Source organism: Pogoniulus pusillus, chromosome 25 (assembly GCF_015220805.1).
Source record: "Pogoniulus pusillus isolate bPogPus1 chromosome 25, bPogPus1.pri, whole genome shotgun sequence".
NCBI lineage: Eukaryota > Metazoa > Chordata > Aves > Piciformes > Lybiidae > Pogoniulus > Pogoniulus pusillus.
The window spans coordinates 6,148,854-6,164,805 of NC_087288.1; the positions used below are offsets into that span (position 1 = coordinate 6,148,854).

The following is a 15,952-nucleotide window of genomic DNA, read 5'->3' on the forward strand; positions in this document are numbered from 1 at the left end:
TCTCTTTGCAAGGCTTAACAGTTTTGTTCTGGAAGTAGCACTTGCACTTGAAAACGTTGACACCTTAGAGTGCAGCTTTGAAAGAGTGAAAAGTACAGTTTATATAAAATTTCAAGTCATTTTAAGCAGAAAGATACAGAGAATTCATCTAAAGGTGTTGGAAGCTAGGGGGCTGGAGGCAACATTTCATCAAAGCTTGGGGTTTGCCATGAGAAAAATGAGACTTTTTCAGCATCTCTATTCTAAAGGGACATATTTTTCCTTCTCATTTAAAAAAAAAAAGGAGAGAGAGAGGAGAAAGTCATTTTTTAGGACTGTTCTAGTAATGGATTATTTTCTCTGCTTTGCAAGAACTCAGAGAACTTCCCAGAACTGAGCTGTCAGGAATTGTGTGTCTAATATATTGGAGCAAGATAAGGGGGAGACAACTACAGAAAACAACATCCCTGTCAGGACAGCTGAAGAGAGCAACCAGGTATTCCCCATTATTAAACAATCCAAGCTAAATCAGTCATGATGCATGTTAACAGAGGCTTTATAGTAACGATTCCAGGGTACTAATGCATTGCCTGGGAACTGAAGTCTAACAACACAGTTAGAGATGAATGCTAGCCACTCTTGAGTCAGTGCAGGCAAAAGGCCCTTTCAAAACGCATCTCAGCATCGTGCAGGCACAAAGACATACTTAGAAATGAAATACAGGTGGAGGTGCACTGCACAGTGAATGACACAGTCCTAGGAGGGGCTCAGGTTCGAAGGGCCCTCAGAGATCATCCACTCTAACCTCCCCACCATGGGCAGGGGACACCTCTCAACTAGACTCAGCTGCTCAAGACTTCATCTAACCTGGCCTTGGACACCCACAATGAGAGGGCATCCATAACCTCCTGGGCAGCCTGTTCCAGAGTCAACCACCCTCTTACTGAAGAGCTTCCTCTTAAGATCCAGTCTAACCCTGCTACCCCTCAGCTTCAAACCATTCTTCCTCGTCCTGTCCCTAGACACCCCCATGCAAAGTTCCTCTGCAGCCTTCCTACAGGATCCCTTCAGCTATTGGAAGGCAGCTCTAAGGTTCTCTCAGGGTCTTTTCTTCTCCAGGCTGAACACCTCCAGCATAACAGAGGTGCTCCAGCCCTTGAATCATCTTTGTGCCCTCACCCAGACTTGATCCAGTACCCATACAAATGAGATTAGAACAGAGCTTCAGACAAAGCCAAGTCTCACAGGCTTTAATCCTGAGGCTTTGCACTCCCAGTACAAAGTTTATAGCCTGATACTAGCAGCAACTGCACTGCCCTGCTGGGTTACACAACCATGGAAACTGCCCTGAAAGGGTTCTCAAACACTGGCACACGCTCCCAGGAGGTAGTTGAATCCCCCATCCCTACAGGTGTTCCAAAGAGGCAGAGATGTGGTGTTGATGGGCACAGTTTAACCTCAGCCTTCATAGAGTTAGAGAACAGTTGGACTCCATCTTAAAGAGCTTTTCCAACCAAACCAATTCTACATTCTATGGATACATTTTGGCAGATGAAAACATTTTGTGAATATATTTTGTTCACCACCAAGTCAGAGTCTTTCCACTGACAGCTTTCACAAGTTCTCCTTCAAACTCCTCCAAAAGCTGGTCATATGTCACCAGGTATTTTTCAATGAGCCAGATTCCAGCTCACATTGTTATTCCAAAACCAAGCTCTACTGTTCCAAGTTTTGTTGTCTGCTCTCATACCCAAATAAAAGCATTTTCACTGGAAACAGACACCAGTGCCCACCACAGCACTGAGCAAGTGCTATAAGGAGGTCAGATGTGTTATTTCAGAGATAACCAGAGCCAAGCAGGTTATAGCACTTGTATCATCTGTACTAATATCAAGGGTTGCCCTCATCTAGGTGCAGAACCTTGCACTTTGCTTCACTGAACCTCATGAGAAACTGCACCTTCAAATTGCTAATGGTTCTGTCTGTACTACAGGGGGGAGAAAACGAGACCTTGCTATGGTTACAGGTTGTAAAAGATGCTTGCAGAAAAATAAAGGAGTGGGGGGTTCTGCTTAGGTGATGTTTGAAATCACAGAATGTTAGGGGCTAGAAGTGACTTCAAAAGTTCATCCAGTCCAACCCCTCTACCAGAGCAGGATCACCTAGACTAGATCACATAGAATGCATCCAGGTGGGTCTTGAATACCTTCAGGGAGGGAGATTCCACAACTCCCCTGGGCAGCCTGCTCCAGTGTTCTGTCACCCTCACAAGGAAAAAACTTCCTCCTCATGTTTACATGGAACTTCCTATGCCTCAGCTTCCACCCACTGCCCCTTGTCCTGTCATTGGGAATCACTGGCAGAGCCTGGCTCCGGCCTCTTGGCACTCACCCTGTACATATTTACAAACATGAATGAGGTCACCTCTCAGTCTCCTCCTCCTCAAGCTAAAGAGACCCAGACCCCTCAGTCTCTCTTTGTAAGGAGAATGTTCCACTCCCTCCATCACAGAATCAACTAGGTTGAAAGAGACCTCCAAGATCATCCAGTCCAGCCTATCACTCAGCCTTATCCAAACAAGCAGACCATGGCACTAAGTGCCTCATGCAGGCTTTTCTTGAGCACCTCCAGCCATGGTGACTCCACCACCTCCCTGGGCAGCCCATTCCAATGCCAATCACTCTCTCCATGAAGAACATTTTTGTGACTTTGAGCTGGACTCTCCCAAGCAGTTCCCTGTCCTTCTTGAACTGAAAGTGTCATGTAAATAGTTTTTTGTTGGGCAGCTGAAGGAGAGTGCATTCATGTAAAGGATGGCAGAGCTAGCCTAGAGTAGGAAGCAACACTTGAGGCTTCTTTAAGAGCTTTAAGATTAAAAAAGCCTAAAGTAGCATTGGATAGGGCTGGGGGATAGGTTGGACTGGATGATCTTGGAGGTCTCTTCCAACCTGGTTGATTCTATGATTAAAACCAAAGCTGGTTTTGGTGTGCTGGAGGTAAAAACAGGACTATGAGAAGGTTTAGTTTTTACCAATCTTGACTTTTAGCAAAGTGAGCAAACTAAAATGCCTACTAATTGCAATCTGCTGATTCAGAATGGGATGCAGGCTGAGCTGCATCTTTCCTGTTAAGTGAATGAGTTTCAGATAAGACCCATGAGGTATATGAGCAGTAGCTTTGACATTTGCTAACCACTGCATGTCACAAGCATCTACTGTTAAGGTGTTCTCTGTGCTTAGCTTCCTCTTCACCTCTACAATAACGCAGCTCTTAAGGTGTTAGAATTGTACCAAGAACTACGAACCTTTCAGAGAGCTGTACCAAGAACTATAAACCTTTCAGATACTCTGCCTGAACACCAGAGTTGCAATAATGAGAGTCTCCTGACCCACACATTTCCTCTGGATTGGCAAAAAGCAGCTCCTCACTCACTGGGTCAGACACCCAATGACAAAATTCAGAGCTTCACTGAAATTCTATAGAGGTTACCAGGCCTGTGTTTCGTGGCTTTAAGAGAAAAAAGATGTGTTTTCTTGCAGCCAAGTAGTCTTGTCCTTTTTCTTTTCCAAAAGAGTAATAAAAGTTAAACTTTATGTGCATTTGTGTCCCTCCAGGGGCTCTGCAAATAACTACTCTTTCAGTTTGTCAGCAAAGCTGAAAAATTGGATCCACATAGATACTGAGCAGCAGACTCTAGCCTTCAGCTCAAGGACTCCACCATAAAGGAGGTGCTCACTGAAAGCCTTTCTGTATGGCCAGTCAAGATTGATGAGGACTCCAACAGTTAGTTTTGCAGAAGGAAAATAAAACTTAAGATTGCAGAATGCCTCTTAATTAGGATCACATTTTTTTCCCCTGCTTGAACATCTGTCCAGCTCCACGTTTCCCCAAAACTGCATCTGCACATCAACAGCATGGAATGGTTTAGGTTGGAAGGGACCTCAAAGATCGTCCAGTTCCAACGTGCCACCATAGGCAGGGACACCTCTCACTAGAACAGGTGACTCAAGGCCTCATCCAACCTGGCCTTGAACAGTTTTCCAGGGAGGGAACATCCACAACCTACCTGGGCAACCTGTGCCAGTGTCTCACCACCCTCACTGCAAAGAATTTCCTCCTAACATCCAGTTTAAATCTCCCCTCTGCCAGTTTAAACCCATTACTCCTCATCCTGTCATGACAAGACCTTGTAAATAGTCCCTCCCCAGCCCTCTTCATATACTGGAAGGCTACTACAAGGTCTCCTTGAAGCCTTCTCTTCTCCAGGCTGCAAAGCCCCAACTCTTGTAGTCTGTCCTCATAGCAGAGCTGCTGCAGCCCTCTGAGCATCTTTTTGGCCTCCTCTGGACCGGCTCCAACAGTTCCATGTCCATCTTGTCTTGGGGACTCCAGAACTGCACACAGTACTCCAGGTGAGGCCTCATGAGAGCAGAGTAAAGGGGCAGAATGCCCTCCCTTGCCTTGCTGACTACACTTCTCCTGATGCAGCCCAGCACAGCATCCCAGAGAAATTTCTACAGTGCCTACCAAGTTATGTTTCTGTGGAGTCTATCCATGCTGATCACATCTGAGATCTTAGGAGGCACAAATCTAAACAAGGCTGTGGGTGTTTTTATCATTCCCTGAGTGTGGGCAGTTGGCATAAATATGTTGACGAAAAGGAGGCTTGCGATTGGCTGACATTTGGCAAGTGCCTACGGGTAGAAGGGGTTTAGTCTGTGGCACAGCTTAAAAGGGGTTTATATGAGTCACTACACTTTGATCTGCAAAAAAAATCTGGACCTTTATTTTTAGGACAATCCTTTCTGAATGAATAAGTTGCCAACAGTTTGATCCAAGAATTGTCTACGTTATCTTGTGCAGTCACACAAAGGAGCCAATGGCTGTGAGGTGATAATATGGAAATGTGCCATTTTGCTTTAGGGGGAGAGCTGCAATTACATCTGCCAGGGGAGTAGAGCAGAGCAAATCCTAAAGAATCAACTTCATCATCTTAAGTTGAACTTTGTTTGTTGGTTTTGGGGGTGGGGTGGTGGTTCAGGGGGTTTTGTAGGTTTGGGGATGGGGAGGATTGCTTGTGTTGTGGTTGTGTTGGTTGGTTTGTTTGGTACTGGTGGGGGGTTTGGTTTCCTTGGGTTTTTTAAGTGTTTCATAATCACTTGTCAAAAGAAGAGCAACATGCAGACAAGTATCTGAAGGGAGCCTACAAGAGGGATGTAGAGAGGTTGTTTACAAAGGCCTGTAGTGAAAGGACGAGGGGCAATGGCTTCAAAGTAGAGAAAAGCAGATTTAGACTGGGTGTTAGGAACAGGTTCTGCAGCGTGAGGTTAGTGGAACACTGGAACAGGTTGCCCAGGCAGATGGCTGTGCTCCCATCCTGGAGATATTCAAGGTGAGGCTGGACAGGGCTCTGGGCAACCTGATCAGTTGAGGATGCCCTTGCTGACTGCAGAGGGAGTTGGACTGGGTGACCTTTGGGGATCCCTTCTAGCCCAAGCCATTCTATGATTCCAAGTCAATAACTTCTGCCAACAATTTTGGAAAAGGCAATGCTGCTCCCAAAAGCATAGACCTCATCCCTGCCTACATGGCCAATGACTGATTTTATCTGCTGCCTCCATTGTCACCATCTCATTCTAGCATCATGACAGTTGCCTCCAAAATTTTTTGTGCCACCCCATTCAACGGTTTAAAATTAGGGTAGATTCAGATCAGCTGTTAGGAACAAGTTCTTCATGAGAGGGTGGTGGAATGCTGGAACAGGTTGCCCAGGAAGGTCATCGAAGCCCCATCCTCACCAGGCTCAACAAAGCTCTGAGCAACCTGATCTAGTGGAGGATGTCCCTGCTGATCAAAGTGAGGCTGGACTAGGTGACCTTTGGAGGCCACTTCCAACCCAACCCATTCTATGACTCTGCTTCCACTAGCTCTGCATGCTTGCATACCTATCAAAACATTGGCCAAAGTTGTCTCCTGTCATCTTCAAGTCACTTCAACCTAACACAGAATGTACTTTTTCATTTAAAAAGATCACCATATAATTTACATTTGAGTTGCCACCTGAACCTGTCAGGTTTTACAAAGCTTTCAACAGAAATAACTATTTCTGCCTACAATCAAGGAGCACAAATTACTGCTTCCATGTCCTTCAAGGGGGTTTCTGCTCAGTTCCTACTTCCTAATTACCTTGGAGGATCTCTTGCTGGGTTGTTGGGGTCATTTCTATGTTGTTTAGCCACTAAAACCTGATCATAGAACCGCAGAATTAACCAGGTTGGAAGAGACCTCTAAGCTCATCCAATCCAACCTAGCACCCAGCCCTAGCCAGTCAACCAGACCATGGCACTAAGTGCCTCATCCAGGCTTTGCTTGAACACCCCCAGGCACGGTGCCTCCACCACCTCCCTGGGCAGCCCATTCCAATGCCAATCACTCTCTCTGTGAAGAACTTCCTCCTAACATCCAGCCTAGACCTCCCCTGGCACAGATTGAGACTGTCCCTCCTTGTTCTGTTGCTGCTTGCCTGGCAGAAGAGACCAACCCCACCTGGCTACAGCCTCCCTTCAGGCAGCTGTAGACAGCAATGAGGTCACCCCTGAGCCTCCCCTCTTCTCCAGGCTGAATAACCCCAGCTCCCTCAGCCTTTCCTCATAGACTAATTTGGTCAATAAAGATATTTTCTCACCTGGGCACATTACAAAAGGTATTCTCCAGAGTGCACAGCCAGAAACAAAGTGCAGACAAAAGTTCAAGTGCTTTCCACTCACAGGTCAAAGCTCTCCTGCAAGTCCAACCAAATCTTTTGACCACTTCTGAACTCCATACAAAAGGTTTTTCCTTGCAACTCAAGTTCAGCTGTGAGCAAAGACAAGTTGTAGAGGTCTGCCCTGAGCCTCCTCTTCTCCAGGCTGCACACTCCCAGCTCCCTCAGCCTCTGCTCATAGGGTTTGTGTTCCAGACCCCTCACCAGCCTCATCACCCTTCTTTGGACATGTTCCAGCATCTCAACATCTCTCTTGAATTGAGGAACCCAGAATTGAACACAGTACTCCATATATCATGCCTATGACAGAACAGAGAGGATTCCCCTGCCTTAACTTCTCATGTTTAGGGAAATGCAAAGCATTTGGGGAAAAAAAAATAAATACCAATATGTGAATTGATGTTAATGTTGCTTTACTCCTTTAGTAAGGCAGGCAGAGCTTCACTAAATACTATTGGAAAGCTGTAAAACACATATTCCTACATAATTCATTCCACTGTTTATGATACAAGCCTGATGGCAGAATAATTCTGTATAAACATTTTGCTCATTGATTCAGCTAATTTATAAATAATAAACCTGAGGTGTTAATATTTTATTCAGTGCAAAATGCCAAAATTCACTGGATAAATTATATGCAGCACAATTCATATATCTGTAATTGCATGTCACCACTCCAGGATTCAAAAGAATATTTTCCTCTTCTGGTACTGAATTAGTAATGAATTCATTTATCTGGGGTTTGTTTCTTGGGTTTTATTTTTAACCTTACTGCCTGTGTTGGATAGGGGCTTCTACTTTTGCAGTCAGCTCTCAGGAAGCTTTTTGTTGGGCTGAGGGAGGTCTAGGCTGGATGTTAGGAGGAAGTTCTTCACAGAGAGAGTGATTTGCCACTGGAATGGGCTGACCAGGGAGGTGGTGGAGTCCCCACCCCTGGAGGTGTTCAAGAAGACTCAGTGAGGCACTTAATGCCATGGTCTAGTTGATTGGATAGGGGTGAGTGATAGATAGGACTGGATAATCTTGGAGATCTCTTCCAACCTGCCTGATTCTATGATTCCATAGCTAAAGATATAATCATTGGATTGTTTTGGTTGGAAAAGGCCTTTAAGATCATCCAGCCCAACTGTTCTCTAAGTCTACCAATGTTGAGGCTAAACCATGGCCATCAGCACCACATCTCTGCAGCTTTGAAACACCTCCAGGGATGGGGTTTCAGACACCTCCCTGGGCAGCCTCTGCCAGTCTGAGCACCTTCCACTGAAGAATTTTCTTCTGATGTCCAACCTAAAGCTCCCCTGCTGCATCTTGGGCTCAGTTCCTCTCATCCTTGTTACTAGAGAGAAGAGACCAACCTCCACTTCCTTTCAGGGCATTGTAGAGAGCAATGAGGTCTCCCCTCAGCCTCCTTTTCTCCAGACTAAGCAACCCCAGTTTACTCAAGCTGCTCCTCACAAGACCTGTTCTCCAGACCCTCAACAACAGCATCTTTGCCTAGATGCTTGCCTAACTCAGAGAGCAGCAACTGGGAATGAAAAATTAGCAGGCACTCAGCTAATAGTGAAAACGTACTCATTCTCCCACTGCAAGCAACAAAGTGTTCTCAAATTCATGAGGGAATAAAATTTGTCAGTTTGGAGGGGCTGGACAAAAAGGATGTTTTTGTGCAGCATAAACATGGCAGTGATGTAAGTTCCTACCACAACAACAACAGTAAAGAAAGTGCCAATAACAGAGGAAAAAGAAATGCTGAGCAAATGGCTCCTGTGCATTGATGTAGGGCATGATGCAGCCTCAAGCCACAGGTTCATAAGGTATTTTTAATGAAGGCAGGCATAAAAATGATTATACAGATAGACTTCAAGAAGTCAACTGAGGAATACGGACAGCAGGGTTGAGGCATCCTCAGCAAGGCTGAGGATGACACTAAGCTGTGTGGCCCAGTTGACACGCTGGAGGGAAGGGATCCATCCAAAGGGACCCAGATAGGTTAGAGAGGTGTGCCCAACGCAACATCATGAGGTTCAACATGGCCAAGTACAAGGTCCTGCACCTGGGCCAGGGTAATCCCAAGCACAAATATAGGCTGGGTGAGGAGTGGCTGGAGGGCAGCCTTGGGGAGAAGGGCCCAGTGGTATCAGTTGGTGACAAACTCCCCATGAGACAGCAGCGGTCACTGGCAGCCCAGAAGGCAACTGGAGCATAAAGCCTTTGCCCCAGCCAAGGTGCAGGACCTCTGCTTGGCCTTGTTGAATGGGACTGATGTGAGCCCACCTCTCAAGTCTGTCCAGGTTCCTCTGGAGGCCATCACTTCCCTCCAGTGTGTCAACTGGATCATGCAGCTTGGTGCCATCCACAGGCTTGCTGAGGGTGCCCATGCTGCTGACAAGTGGGCTGATTATCAAGTGGAAGGCAAACAAAACACAGAGCAGTGAGCTTCTTTCCATAATTCTTGCTGTAGTAGAGCTGTGTGGAAAGTACAGTTATTCTTTTTTATTGTAGCTGTAAATGGTAAATGGAAGTGATGGAATTTCTTAGCAAAAAGATTTCAGATTTGAAGTTCCTCTTGTGGGTTTATGACAGTGATACTCCAAAACTTATACTCATATTGGTACAAGTTTAGCTTAAATTGACTTCCTACCTACTTATGCTTCACAAAAGGTGCAAAGGTTCCTATAACTAAGCTGAAATCTGTAGGGACTGCTGTGTAAATACCAATATGGATGTATGACCCTTCAAATAGTTGCTCTCTGTGTGTATATAATGTTGAAATCATCACTAAAACCTGCTATCAGTGAATTGAAAGATCTGCCAGTATCTGATGCTATATTTGGTGCCATCTGGACACCCACAAGTCCATGGGACCAGATGGGATCCATCCCAGGGTGCTGAGAGAGCTGGCAGCTGAGCTGGCCAAACCACTCTCCATCATTTTCCAGCAGTCCTGGCTCACCGGAGAGGTCCCAGGAGACTGGAAAATGGCCAACGTGGTCCCCATCCACAAGAAGGGTCGGATGGAGGAACCTGGGAACTACAGACCCGTCAGCCTGACCTCAGTGCCAGGGAAACTGATGGAGCAGGTTCTCTTGGGGCCAATAACTGCGCACCTGAGGGATGGCAAAGATCTCAGGTCCAGCCAGCATGGGTTTAGGAAGGGCAGATCCTGCCTTTCTAACCTGATCTCCTTCTATGATCAGGTGACCCGCTTGGTGGATGTGGGGAGGCCTGTGGATGTAGTCTATCTGGACTTCAGCAAGGCCTTTGACACTGTCCCCCACAGCAAACTGCTGGCTAAGCTGTCAGCCCGCGGCTTGGATGGTAACACTCTGTGCTGGGTTAGGAACTGGCTGGAGGGCCGGACCCAGAGAGTGGTGGTGAATGGTGCCACATCCAGCTGGCGGCCAGTCACTAGTGGTGTCCCTCAGGGATCAGTGCTGGGCCCCATCCTCTTTAACATCTTCATAGATGATCTGGATGAGGGCATCGAGTCAGTCATCAGCAAGTTTGCAGATGACACTAAGCTGGGGGCAGAAGTGACTGAGCTGGAGGGCAGAAGGGCTCTGCAGCGGGACCTTGACCGCCTGTACAGATGGGCAGAGGCCAATGGGATGGGGTTCAATAGCTCAAAGTGCAGGGTGCTGCACTTTGGCCACAACAACCCCATGCAGAGATACAGGCTGGGGTCGGAGTGGCTGGAGAGCAGCCAGACAGAGAGGGATCTGGGGGTACTGATTGATACCCGCCTGAACATGAGCCAGCAGTGTGCCCAGGTGGCCAAGAGGGCCAGTGGCATCCTGGCCTGCATCAGGAATGGTGTGGTCAGCAGGAGCAGGGAGGTCATTCTGCCTCTGTACTCTGCACTGGTCAGACCACACCTCGAGTACTGCGTTCAGTTCTGGGCCCCCCAGTTTAGGAGGGACATCGAAATGCTTGAGCGTGTCCAGAGAAGGGCGACGAGGCTGGGGAGAGGCCTCGAGCACAAGCCCTACGAGGAGAGGCTGAGGGAGCTGGGATTGGTTAGCCTGGAGAAGAGGAGGCTCAGGGGTGACCTTATTGCTGTCTACAACTACCTGAAGGGTGGTTGTGGCCAGGAGGAGGTTGCTCTCTTCTCTCAGGTGGCCAGCTCCAGAACAAGGGGACACAGCCTCAGGCTGCGCCAGGGGAAATTTCGGCTCGAGGTGAGGAGAAAGTTCTTCACTGAGAGAGTCATTGGGCACTGGAATGGGCTGCCTGGGGAGGTGGTGGAGTCGTCGTCCCTGGGGCAGTTCAAGGCAAGGTTGGATGTGGCACTTGGTGCCATGGTCTAGCCTTGGGCACTGTGGTAAAGGGTTGGACTTGATGATCTGTGAGGTCTCTTCCAACCTTGGTGATACTGTGATACTGTGATACTGTGATTTGGAGGAAAGAGAAACAAAAAGACAGAAAGAAAGGAGAAAAGTCCAAACTTTTCTTTTGCAATTTCATCAGCCTACGAAACCTGGGGAAATTTTGATTAGCAATTATTCACAGAGATAAATTACTCAAGTGCTCCTTAAAATAAGCTGTCAACAGGAAAAGGATAGATATACTTGGCAGGCTCCTGAAATAGGGTTAAGACTTTAAATTAGCATTGCAATTTAGCATTCAAATTACTGAGGATGAAACAAGGCAAACAAAACCCTCACCAAATGTGATAAGAAAAGAAACAATTCAACTGCAGAAAAATCAGATGAGTTACTCTGTGACATTTGCTGCTAGTTCTTCCCTACTTAAATAGTTAAAGCTTTCCTTCCTTGGGCCAAGACTTTCACATGGAAAGCATACAAAAGGCAGCAATAAATAACCAGGGAGAAATTCCTTTTGGGAAGGGATTAAAGAGCTCATCAGGTTCAGGAATTTGATGGTCTAGTCCAAGCTGGTCAAGGAGATGAATGTATTTCAGTAGGCAAATTCATGAATCAAATAGAAGTGCATTTCAGAATTCACACCCTGTGAAGGGCTATTTCCAAAGCACGCTGGAGAGCAAAACCAATTCACACTGTAAACTTGACTTACTGTACCTTTAAGTTGCTATGCTTAACAGACATGAGACAAACTATTGCTCCATCCCACCTCAGGAGCTCCCAAGTTGAGGCTTGACATCCTGAGTAACGAGTAACAAGGCTTTTGCTTTGCTCAACCAACTCTTATCACAGATGATTCATAGCCTCACAGATTGACCCTCAAAGGTCATCTTGTTCAACACCTCCCTGCCCCCTAAAGCAGTGAGCCAGGGACACCTCCAGCTAGATCAGACTACCCTGGGACACAGCAAGGCTCATCTCTAATGGCTTCAGGGATGGGACTCAACCACATCCCTGGACAAGCTGCTCCAGTATTTTGCCACTCTCATTGTGAAGAACTTCCTCCTGATGTCCAACCTTACTCTCTCTTGCTTCAGTTTCAAACCATTGCCCCTTGTCCTGTCACCACAGGCCCTTCTAAAGCCTTCTTGTAAGTCTCTGATTATCAGCAGAAGGCCATAAGAGGAGACTCTAGTGCTAGAGACAATGTGAGTGGATCCAAATCCCATCAGCAATGATCAAGCAAACTCTTTGATTTCAGATTACAGACCCAAAAATGTGAGAAATGCACTAACTGTTTTGGTAAAGTGGTGTCCCAAAAATAAACAATCCTGTGACAGAAGCAAAAGCAATTCTCTTCTCAATGGGCCAAGACTTACACAGGAAGAATGAAGCAATTCCAAAATGTCTGATAAATCTCAGGTTTAGGCCTCAAGATTCACAGACCACATAGGGTTGGAAGGGGCTCACAAAAGGCATCTTGTACAACCCTCCTTGCACTCAGCAGGGACACCTGCAACTAGAGCAGGCTGACCAGGGACACAAAGGCTGATCCTGAATATCTCCAAGGATGGGGCCTCAGTCACATCCCTGGACAACCTGTTCCAGTATTTCACCACTCTCATTGTGCAGAACTTCCTCCTGATGTCCAACCTAAGTATCCCCTGCTCCACTTTCAAACCGTTGCCTGTTGTCCTACCACCACAGGCCCTCCCCAGCTTCCCTGTAGGTCCCCTTAAGATACTGAAGTGCAGCTCTGGAGCCTTCTCTTGTCCAGGCTGAACAGCCCCAATTAGCTCAGCCTGTCCTCATTGCAGAGATCTTACAACAATGTGATGGAGACTGAGCTTTAACTCACCATTCAAATCCCACTTCAACAATTTCAGACCTGGCAGCTGCACAGAGAGCTTCACCAGCTGGTATATCAGAAAACCAGACACTCAGATATTGTCCTTCTGATGGCACTCAGGAAAAATCTACCCCTTCAATAACTACCTCTTCTACTTCTGGCTCTGTTTTGTTCAAGAGCCTTTAAAAAACTCTGCATTTTTGCAGAGAGGTAAATTTGATTCCTATTATCTGTAAACAGTAAAAGCAAAACCAACGTAGAACATATTAAGTAGCCACAGGGTCTGCAAAATGATAATGCTGGTCCATGAATGAATCCCAAGCCTGCTTCCAAAGGGAACTTTAAAGATTACTCAGCAAGATTTTGCTGCCTCCAAAGTCTACACCCAGAAAACAGGAAAGAATTGATTAGATCTATTTAGCTGCACTAAAAAATTCTACCAGGTTTCTTTCACAGAATGACAGAACGTTCTGGGTTGGAAGGAACCTCCAAAGGTCAACCAGTTAAAGCCCTCTGCAGTCAGCAGGGACATCCTCAGGTTGCCCAGAGTCCTGTTGAGCTTCGCCTTGAGTATCTCCAGGGATTGGGCCTCAACAACCTCCCTGGGCAACCTGCACCAGTCTTCCAGCACCCTCATGGTGCAGAACTTGCTCCCAATATCCAGTCTAAATCTGCTCTTCCCTAGTTTGAAGCCATTGCCCTCATCCTGTCACTGCAGGCCTTTGTAAACAGTCTCCCTCCATCCTTCTTGTAGGCTCCCTTCAGGTACTGGAAAGTTGCAATTAGGTCCCCTGGAGCCTCCTCCTTTCCAAGCTGAACCCCCCCTAGCTCCCTCAGCCTGTCCTTGTAGCGGAGGTGCTCCAATCCCCTGATCATTCTCGCAACCTCGTCTGGACTCTATCCACCAGGTCCATGTCCTTCCTGTGTTGAGTGCTCCAGAGCTGGACACAGTACTCTTTCTTCCCTCCCTAACAATCTCTCTGAGAATATCAGACTGACTAAACCACAAGAGGTCAAAAAGCCTTTCTGTAATCCTCTGTTATCACATCACGTGCCACGATATTACATAGCTGAGGAGTTTTCTGATTATTATTATTATTATTTAATATTCAAGCTGTTTTATCTCTTGCTGACAGGCTAAAATATTCTTATCCTATTCAGGAAGACTTGAATTTGTCCATGAAATTCCTTCATTTCCCCCCTCTGTTCCTTTTGCCTCCTTTCCCCCCCTCCATTCCTTTGACTTCCTTTCCCCTTTCCCCTTCCATTCCTTTGACTTCCTTTCCCCTTCCATTCCTTTGACTACCTTTCCCTCTCACCCCCTCCATTCCTTTGACTTCCTTTCCCCTTTCCCCTTCCATTCCTTTGACTTCCTTTCCCCTCCCATTCCTTTGACTACCTTTCCCTCTCACCCCCTCCATTCCTTTGACTACCTTTTCCCCTCACTCCCTCCATTCCTTTGACTTCCTTTCCCCTTTCCCCCTCCATTCCTTTGACTTCTTTTCCCCTTTCCTCCTCCATTCCTTTGACTTCCTTTCCCCCTCACCCCCTCCTTTTTTCCCTTCCCCTCCCTTGTTTCTTTTTTTTTTTCACCTTTTTCCCCCCTCCAATGCCCATCTGATGTTTACCTTAATAACCTGTTTTAAGCTTTCAAAGGCAAATGGCCAGAAGCTGGGAATCACTTTTCCTAGGAAACACTTTCACCAGTGTTAGCTCCCTTTTCTTTCAGTGTGAAGCTGCAGGGCAGCTGCCCAGCACCGAATTTGCACATCACCCTTTTTGACACAGGTTTGTTGCTCTGCTTCTACGGCAGTAGAAGCAGCAGCACAGAAGAATTTGGTAGGCTTTGGTTTAAAGAGTCATCCAGAACTGTAAACCTGGGGGATTTTGGAACAAAATGTGACAGTGAAAGTAGCCTACAAGGCCATCCTTGGAACAACTGATTTCATGATATACTTTGACTCCCTCATCTTTCACTTCCTTTCCAGATGACTGCCAAGTAGGCTACCTATGGGTTAACCAGGAGTATCCTTTCTTTCACTTCCTTTCCAGATGACTGCCAAGTAGGCTACCTATGGGTTAACCAGGAGTATCCTTTCTTTCACTTCCTTCCCAGATAACTGCCAAGTAGGCTACCTATGGGTTAACCAGGAGTATCCTTTCTTTCACTTCCTTTCCAGATGACTGCCAAGTAGGCTACCTATGGGTTAACCAGGAGTATCCTTTCTTTCACTTCCTTCCCAGATAACTGCCAAGTAGGCTACCTATGGGTTAACCAGGAGTACCCTTTCCAGGCAAGATGGCAGCAGAATCACCTCCCTAGCTTCTTATGTACTCGTCAAGGTGCAACCTGATCACATTCAAGCTTGGTTCTTTTCAGGTAAGATCTAACCTTGATGGTGAAAGGCAACCTTTGAAGAGCATTCCTCACAGTATTAGTCCAGCAATCAGACATGCACCCTAAGCATTATTCTGGAAGCAATACAGCAGTGGAATGAAAGGATTAGACGCTGTTGTGTAGTAAAACAAGCTGCCCTACAAGAAGAGCTCTAAGCCAGAAGTCAAGGTAAACCCTCCACTATCCCCAGGTAGAACCTCAGACCCATGGTACCTGAGCACACCTCGTGAGAATAGGTCCAAACGTCCAGATTAAGGCAAGGCGAGGTCCAAAGGCAGCTCAGGAAAGTCAAGCAGCAGCTCAGGCTGCAGCCGAGCAGACAAAAAGCCTGCAGCTTCGCTGAGGGAAGGAAAAACTGCCCCAAGCAGACCTTAAATGCAGCCCCCGAGCACCTGGCAGAGGGTCCCAGCTGAGGCTGGCCAAGACAATTAAAGCCTAATAGAGCCCTGAGGGCCCTGGTGTCCAACAGTTTCTTGCCAAAGAGAAAACATCGACTCGGAGGAGACAAACAAAAGGTTTACACCCAAAGCTCAGGGAGGGGAAATGCTTGGAGCTCATGTAAGATGCCTTTGCCACCCAGACTTCAGCTGATCCGAAATACTTTTACAATGAAAGTGAGAATCTGGCTCTGGATGATGCCA

General features: G+C 46.7%; 1 long non-coding RNA gene across 2 annotated transcripts in view; it reads right to left on the minus strand.

Annotated features, from left to right (window-relative positions):
* The window catches only part of LOC135186422 (uncharacterized), a 59,437-nt gene extending 43,801 nt beyond the window's left edge, over window positions 1-15,636 (minus strand). Inside the window, exon 1 of one of the 2 annotated variants that reach the window (XR_010306848.1) lies at window positions 15,535-15,636. This is a non-coding gene — a long non-coding RNA (uncharacterized LOC135186422). Of the gene's footprint in view, window positions 1-15,524 lie in introns of both variants that reach the window. The other variant, XR_010306847.1, reaches the window with a different exon arrangement.
* Window positions 15,637-15,952: the final 316 nt, after the last annotated feature.